Genomic DNA, 9,033 nt, shown 5'->3' with positions numbered 1-9,033 from the left:
TTGTTACAGCCGATGAGCCTACACTGACACATCATTGTCAACCGAAGTCCGCAGTTCACGTGAGGGTTTATTCTTGGTGTTGCCCATTCCATGGGTTGAGACATGTCCTGACATCTACCTCTGTAGTATCATATAGGATGGTTTCACTTCCCTGAAAATCTTGTGGGCCCTACCTCTCCATCCTCTATCCCGCAACCCCTGACAAGCACTGATCTTTTTACTGTCCCCATAGTTTTGCTTTTTCCAGAATGTCATATCGTTGGAATCGCATAGTATATAACCCTTTCAGATGGGCTTTTTTCAGTTTAGTAATATGTGTTTAAGATTCCTCCATGTCTTTTTGCAGCTTGAGAGCTTATTTCTTTTTAGTGCTGAGTCATATTCCACAGTCGGCTGGTGCATTCACCTACTGAAGAAGCAGCTTGGTTCTACCAGGTTTGGCCCGATTATGGTTAAATTGCTGTAAACCGTTCATGTACAGGCTTTTGTGTAGATCTGAGTTTTCAGTTCATTTGGATAAATATCAAGGAGGTTCCCAAGCTGCTGGAATTGCGTGGTAAGAGCATGTTTAGTTTATGTAAGGAACTGCCGGCTGTACTTCCGCGAACTGGCTGTAATAACGCCCATTTTGGCATTTCCCACCACAATGGGCACCCTTCCTATTGCTTTTCATGCGCTCACCCCAGCAATTTGGTGTGTAATATTTCGGATAAATCCTTTGTGTTTTCCGCAAGTATACAGGCTATTTTGATCCCTGAAAATAATAATTCTTCCCTCGCATTCTGATTTCTCTATTCTATATTGAGCTAGCCTCTTGTCCCAAATTATATTGGCTAACACATCCAGAAAAAATATTAAGCAAGTAGCCTGTAAAAATGGATAAAGCCGTCTTTTGTTCTTGACTTCAAGTTTGGAGAACTTTTATTGTGTCCCCATTAAGTATGATGCTGGCTTTTATACTGAGATAGAGTATATTGTTTCGCGTATTAAGGAAAATCACACCTATTTCTGCCCTTTTATTAAGAGTGTTTACGCGCCGGGCGCGGTGGCTCAAGCCTGTAATCCCAGCACTTTGGGAGGCCGAAGACCGGGCGGATCCACGAGGTCAGGAGATGCGAGACCCATCGCTGTGCTAACAGCGGTGAAACCCCGTCTCTACTAAAAATAGCGAAAACTAGCCCCCGGCGAGGTGGGCGGTGGCGGCAGGGGGGGGGGGGGGGGGGGTAGTCCCAGCTAACTCCGGGAGGCCTAAGGCAGGAGAATGGCCGTAAACCACGGGAGGTCGGAGGCCTTGCAGTGAGCTGAGATGCTGGCCACTGCACTCCAGTCCGGGCCGACAGAGGCGAGACTCCGCCTCAAAAAAAAAAAAAAAAAAGAGTGTTTACCAAAATAAACTGTTGAATTTTCAGTATCTGTGGGGATGATCACATCATTTTTCTCTTTTATATGCTCAATATTAATATGATCAATCACATTGATAGATTTCATAATATTAAGCCATTCTTAAATTTCTAAAAGAAGGTAACCTTTTAGAAAAAAATTTCCTTAGCTCTGGTGCAGTGGCTCACACCTGTAATCCCAGCACATTGGGAGGCTGAGTCAGGCGGATCACTTGAGGCCAGAAGTTCGAGACCAGCCTGGCCAACATGGTGAAACCTGTCTCTACTAAAAATACAAAAATTTGCTGGGCGTGGTGGCGCACGCCTGTAATCCCAGCTACGTGGGAGGCTGAGGCAGGAGAATCGCTTAAACCCAGGAGAAAGAGGTGCAGTGAGCCAAGACTGTGCCACTGCACTCCAGCCTGGGCGACAGAGTAAGACTCCGTCCCAAAAAGAAAAGAAAATCTCCTTAAATTCTTAAAAACAGGGACAACTTGTGTGTGCCCTTATCGCTGAAGAGAATGTTAAATAAATGCACAAATATGAAAAAGCTGCTCATGAAGTGCTCCTGTTATTTTGGCACACCCAAGTCCCTCCACATACGGAAAACCCTGGGACCTTCCGGCTAGAAAGACACAGGCAGAGCACCCACAGGAACCTCCCTGCAAACGCAGAGCTTAGCTTCAGTTCAGCCCAGGGACTGTTTGTCTGAGGAGCGGCCTCAGGCCCAGAGCTGTAGGGCTTGGGGCCCCCTCCAGCCTTCAGGTGAGTCAACACCACTATTAGACTCACCAGGCAATTCTGAGAATGATCTGAGATCTTTCCAATGTTTCTCAATTCCTTTCACAATGCTGGGGGCCCAAAGCCAGAAAGGAGACACAAGGAGCAGAAGGTCAGGGTCAGTGGGGCATGGTGAGTCTTTTGAGTTTCTTGGGAAATGCTTCCTGGGCTCAGCAAGGAAAAGTCTACTAATACAAAATGGGAGCCTTCTGCTTCTACAAATCGAGTTCCTGTGATTGCAGCCTCTGTCCTCAATTTTTTTCTTCCTTTTCTTCCTTCCTTCCTTCCTTCCTTCCTTCCTTCCTTCCTTCCTTCCTTTCTTTCTTTCTTTTTTTTTTTGAGAGAGAGCCTCGCTCTGTCGCCCAGGCTGGAGTGCAGTGGTGCAATCTGGGCTCACTGCAACCTCTGCCTCCCGGGTTCAAGTGATTTTCCTGCCTCAGCCTCCTGAGTAGCTGGGACTACACGTGCACGCCGTCATGCCCGGCTAATTTTTGAATTTCTGTAGAGATGGAGTTTCACTATGTTGGCCAGGCTGGTCTTGAACTCCTAACCTCAGGTGATCCACCGCCCTCGGCCTCCCAAAGTGCTGCAATTACAGGCGTGAGCCTCTGCGCCGAGCCCCCTCAATTCTAATGCTCTCTTTCTAGCCCTCTCTTCCCAGCTCGGATGGGCCCTTGGCCCCAGGTCTCCAGTGGCAAGTCCCGGCGGGCTCCTGGGCCGACTCGTGCAGGCTCAGGCCATCCGTAGACACAGCCTGGCCTCCCAGATCCTGGGGAGCCTGGGCTGCACAGAGAATCCAAAAGGCTGGCAAGGAGCCCCAGCCGGTGAGTCCGTGGCATGTGTTCGGGATTCGCTGAGATGAAGCCCAGGGCGGGGGCACTGCAAGTATTAGGTAGACTCATATGAAATTGCAGGTAATTGGCTGTTGTTGACCTGCGGAAAACCAGTATTATCATAGGGTTCAGCCAAACCCCAAGGCTGCCCTTGAGACCAGAACAATCACAGAACCAGTTCTGTGGTGCCACCCGGTGGCCAGAAGAAGAAAACAGCTTGATTCTTAAATGATGCTGCTGACAGTAACAGAGTGAGTGACGTTTCTGGCGTGCTGGGAATAGAAGTTTATGGCGTGCTGGGAACAGAAGTTTCACACAAGTGATTATGTAATGTTATTGTGTTTGTGACAACAATCAAGCATACTTATGTAATACAAACAGCTCTCCTGAGGTAAGCAGGTAGGTACTATTATTATTCCCATTTTAGAAGGGGAGAAAGATGAGGCTCAGGGGGATTTTTAGCAAGTGGTGCAAAATCACACAGCCGAGGGAGGCAGACCCAGGTTTGAACTCTGAGCCTGGCTCAGAATCCTGCTCTTCACATGCAGCTTCCCTTTCCACGTGAGGGAGAAGGTGAGGCTCCCAAGCCAGAGAGCTGAACTCTGGGAGGTCCCCAGGCAAGACTGACCTAGGTGCACACACCTGAATTTCTCAGCACTTCCCGTCACATCAGCACAGAGAATGAGCCAGGCATGGTGGCTTACGCATGTAATCCCAGCACTTTGGGAGGCAAAGATGGGCAGATTGCTTGAGCCCAGGAGTTCCAGACCAGCCTGGGCAACATGGTGAGACCCCATCTGTACAAAAAAATACAAAAATTAGCCGGGAGTGGTGGCGCTTGCCTGTTGATGCAGCTACTTGGAAGGCTGAGGTGGAAGGATAGCTTAAGCCTAGGAGGTCGAGGCTGCAGTGACCTGAGATCGCACCACTGCACTCCAGCCTGGGTGACAGAGCAAGACCCTGTCTCAAAAAAAACAAAACCTAAAGAACAGAGGATGTTAGTGGAACCATTAAATTTAGCAGGATATTAAAGTAATAGTTTCAGTCCCGGTACATTGGCTTACGCCTATAATCCCAGCACTTTGGGAGGCCGAGGCAGGTGGATCACCTAAGGTCAGGAGTTTGAGACCAGCCTGACCAATATGGTGAAACCTTGTCTCTACTAAAAATACAAGAATTAGCCAGACACCAGTTACTTGGGAGGCTGAGACAGGAGACTTGCTTGAACCTGGGAGGCAGAGGTTGCAGTGAGCCAAGATCATGCCACTGCACTCCAGCCTGGGTGACAGAGTGAGACTCCATCTCAAATAAATAAATAAATAAATAAATAAATAAATAAATAAAGTCATAGTTTCAAAACTTGCCTTAAAGGAAGTTCATTAAAATAAAAATAAAAATAAACTGTGTGCCATAAAGGACATTGATTAAGTAATTAATTGTTGGCCTTGTGAAATTCATTCTGGAAAATTATCGGTCTAAAAATTAATCAGTGTTTGTATAATTTGGATTCACTGTTTTGATTCACATCTTCTTGAAGGATAAAAATATCCTTCAAATCCTTTGAATGGCAAGGTCCAAACATTACCATTCTATGCCACCATGAAACACAGTAGGTGGGGTAGAGGCTGGGAGGAAAAAGGCTGCTTGCCAGTCAGGTTGAGGAAATGGCAAAGCAGCCAGGATGCGTCCTCCCCCAGGACTCCTAATACAGGCTCTGGGCGGAAGACTCCCCATGAACGCAGAGTTAGGAGGGAGCCACAATGGCCCGTCTTTGCAGATGTCCCATGAGCTGACACCATGGGACTCGGCACCATCGTGGTCTGAGAGGGTTGGGGCTATATCAGATGCCTTACCCCCAAGACATTGAGCTGTGTGGCTTCCTAGAGATCACTGGTCATATGGCAGATGGGGAAGCTGAGGCACCTGGAGAGGAATCGGCTGACTCGGGGTTACACATCTAGTGGGTGGCAGAGCCAGGACTGTTACCCAGACTCTGACTTCCCGTCCAGATCCTTCTAGCTCCTCACCGAGGTCAGAAGCGCTGCTGTTCTGACTGACCTGTAACTTGGTGAGTTAGGAAAACCACAGGAAGGCCAGACCAGGACTTCAGCTGTTCCTGAGCCTGGTTCTGCCTGTGAACTTTGTCCCACTCCATGCAGGCCTGGGGCAGAGAAAGAGGGAGACAAAGATGCTTACAGCTTGGGCTCTGCACCCATCCTCCAGCTTCCTACAGTGTCTTGGCACCCTTTGGGTGCTCAGTCCTGCTTACCAGTGGTGACAACAAGGACAGGGAAGATGAAAGGTGAGAGGGGTCAAAGGAAGGGGAGAGGACTTGATGACAGGAAAAAGTGGGGCTGGACTATTTTAGGGAAGATTACAGTGAGGCTGAGCCAGAGAAGGCCTTAGAGTTACTCAATTACATCTCAGACTAAGGAAAGGCTCTTATATTGGGGGCTGTTGTTTCTCATTTTGAGTTTTGTGGGCCAGGCGCAGTGGCTCACGCCTGTAATCCCAGCACTTTGGGAGGCCGAGACAGGTGGGATTACTTGAGGTCAGGAGTTTGAGACCAGGCTGCCCAATATGGTGAAACCCTGTCTCTACTAAAAATACAAAAATCAGCCAAGCGTGGTAGGTGGGTGCCTGTAATCTCAGCTATTTGGGAGGCTGAGGCAGGAGAATCACTTGAACCCGGGAGGCAGAAGTTGCAGTGAGCTGAGATGGTGCCACTGCACTCCAGCCTTGGTGACAGAGTGAGACTCTATCTCAAAAAAAAAAAAAAAAAAAAAAAAAAAAAAAGTTCTGTGTGTCTATCTGAACTCTCACAATTGTGCACATATATTACTCTGGTTAAAAATGTAAATTAAAGCAGAAAAGACTTCGATCAAACACAAGAACCCAAAGGGTGACAAAGGGTTGCCAAGGTATAGATCCCCAGCAGGCAGGGGCCTGAGGGGAGACAGATGGCACCTGCCAGCTGAGCCAGAGAAAAGAAGGGGCCTTTTCTCTTCTTGCCCCAGCAGGGTTCCACAGTAATCTTATTTTGTCCCATGGATCAACCACTGTCCTCATCAGAGGCTCTTAACTTTTGTGGGGTCGTGGGCCCTGTGAAATCAGAAACCTTATTTGCCCCAGGAAAAACAGTGTACATGTATGCATACCCATAAAACTGTCCGTGTAACTCCCTGGGTTTACAAGCTCCTGGTTAACCCCTGCTCCATGTGCTGTTGGCCAACCAGACTGTTTTCCCAGTCCGGACTTCCCTTCTGAGCTTTAAACCCACACATTCAACTTTCCTCTGCATGGAAATCTCCCAACAGCACCTCAAAGTGTCAAGTAGCTAAAACCGAATTTAAAATCCCCCTAAATCTTCTCCACCTCCTATACTCCCAGTCTATGGACTGGAACTATCACCCACACATTTGCCAAGTATGAGATCTGCTGTCAACTTGGAGCAGTGGTTCTCAACACTGGCTGCACATCCGAAGCCACTGTGGAGGTCTGTAAAGCACAGAGGCCTCGGCCTCCCCGCTGGCCCCCAGACACAGAGCCTCTGGCAGGAAGTCCAGCACGGCCAGTCTGAAAGAAGGCTGAGAACCACACCCCCAAACAGAACATCTTGCTGTCAGTCTCACTCCAAAACAGTCACCAAGTCCTGTGGCTTCCACCTACTGAATTCCATGGCATTTATTTAGAATAGGTCATTATCAAGCATGATACAAAAGTCAACGCTTAAAACAAGATAGACCAAGGATGGTGGCTCATGCCTATAATCCCAGCACTTTGGGAGGCCAAGGCAGGAGGATTGCTTCAGGCCAAGAGTTTGAGACCAGACTGGGCAACTTAGTGAGACTCCACCTCTAAATAAAAAAGAAAACAAAAAGGATAATCAGAGGAAGTTTCCCTTCCTATCATCATCTCCCAGTTCCTGGCCAGCCGACCTCCATCATCTCCCAGTTACTGGCCAGCCGACCTCCATCATCTCCCAGTTACTGGCCAGCCTGCCTCCATCATCTCCCAGTTACTGGCCAGTCTGCCTCCATCATCTCCCAGTTACTGGCCAGTCTGCCTCCATCATCTCCCAGTTACTGGCCAGCCGGCCTCCATCATCTCCCAGTTACTGGCCAGTCTGCCTCCATTTTAACCTCCTTCAGTCCTTCCTCTGCAGCCAGAGTCAATGTTTCAAACTGCCAATCTGGCTGTGTTATTTCCCTGCCTAAGCCTTTCAGTGGCCCCTCATCACTCCCAGGATAAAGTGTGAGCTCCTTAGCAAAGCATGTGAGGTCCCCACCTAACCCCAATCTGGGTCCTGCCTACTTCTAGCCCTGCATCTTCCCCACACCCTGCTGTACCTACACAATCCACAAAAACACAACTCTAAGCTACCAACAGGCCCTCTGCCTGGATTCCTTTCTCGCCCCCCTGGGAAGGCTTCCTGGACTAGACCTGGCTGGATTAATTGGGTGGCCCCTTCTCAAGGTGCCCGGAGCACCTCCTGCTTATCTCCAGCAGGAGATTAACCACAGGTGATTTTTGACAAAGGTGTCAAGGTGAAGATAGCTTTCTCGATAAATGGTGCTGGAAAAGTGGATATCTAGATCTATATCTAAAAATGAGCCTCAGCCGGGCGCAGTGGCTCACGCCAGTAATCCCAGCACTTTGGGAGGCCAAGGCCGGTGGATCACTTGAGGCCAGGAGTTTGAGACCAGCCTGGCCAACATGTTGAAACCCTGTCTCTACTAAAAATACAAAAGTTAGCCAGGTGTTGTGGTGGGTGCCTGTAATCCCACCTACTCAGGAGGCTGAGGCAGGAGAATCACTTGAACCCAGGAGGCAGAGGTTGCAGTGAGCCGAGATCATGCCACTGTACTCCAGCCTGGGCAACAGAGCAAGACTACATCTTAAATAAATAAGACCCTTGATTCTTACCTCACACCACACATAAAATTAGTTTGAGTGTATCATAGACCTAAACGAAAAGCCAAAACTATGCAATTCTAGAAGAAAATATACGAGAAAATCTTTGCAACCTCACCTTAAGGTAGGCAATCAAGGAAAATGTTTAATAAATTGGATGCTGTCACAATTAGAAACTTTGGCTCTTTGAAAATAAATTAGGAAAATGAAAAAACAGGTGGGTGTGGTGGCTCACACCTGTATTCCCAGCATTTTGGGAAGCTGAGGCAGTAGGATCACTTGAGCCCAGGAGTTCAAGACCAGCCTGGGTAACAGAGCGAGACCTCATCTCTACTAAAAATAAAAAATGGAAATAAAAATAATTAGCCAGGCATGGTGGCATGTGCCTATCATTTCAGCTACTCAGGAGGCTGAGGTGGGAGGATCACTTGAGCCCAGGAGTTCGAGGTTGCATTTAGCTACAATTATACCACCGCACTCCAGCCTGGGAGACAGCATGAGACCCTGTCTCATGGAAAAAAAGAAAATGAAAAGACAAACCATAGAATGCTATGGGCTCTCATACATTGCTGGTGGTAATGTAAAATAACATGACCACTCTGAAAAATAGTTTCTCACCATGCAGTCAGGTGCGGTGGCTCATGCCTGTAATCCCAGCACTTTGGGAGGCCGAGGCGGATGGATCACGAGGTCAGGAGTTCAAGACCAGCCTGACCAACATGGTGAAACCCCGTCTCTACTAAAAATACAGAAATTGGCCGGGGTGGTGGCACGTGCCTGTAATCCCAGCTACTCAAGAGGCTGAGGCAGGAGAATCGCTTAAACCCAGGAGGTGGAGGTTACAGTGAGCTGAGATTGTGCCACTGCACTCCAGCCTGGGCCACAGAGTGAGACTCCATCTCAAAAAAAAAAAAAAAAAAAAAAAGACTCACCATGCAACCAAGCCATCCCACCTACTTCCAGGCATTTTACCCAAGAGGAATGAAACATGTATATCCCAAAACCTTTCTAGGAAGGCTCAAGTCAGTTTTATTTGCAATGCCTTCAAACTGGAAACCCAGATATCCAACAACAACCTCCGCATCCTCCTTTGGGACCCTGAGAGGGGGCCTCCCCACCAGCCCAGC

Source organism: Rhinopithecus bieti, unplaced genomic scaffold, assembly GCF_001698545.2.
Source record: "Rhinopithecus bieti isolate Rb0 unplaced genomic scaffold, ASM169854v2 scaffold_21777, whole genome shotgun sequence".
Taxonomy (NCBI): Eukaryota; Metazoa; Chordata; class Mammalia; order Primates; family Cercopithecidae; genus Rhinopithecus; species Rhinopithecus bieti.
The sequence above is the reverse complement of the archived record's forward strand: the minus strand, read 5'-3'. Positions refer to the sequence as shown.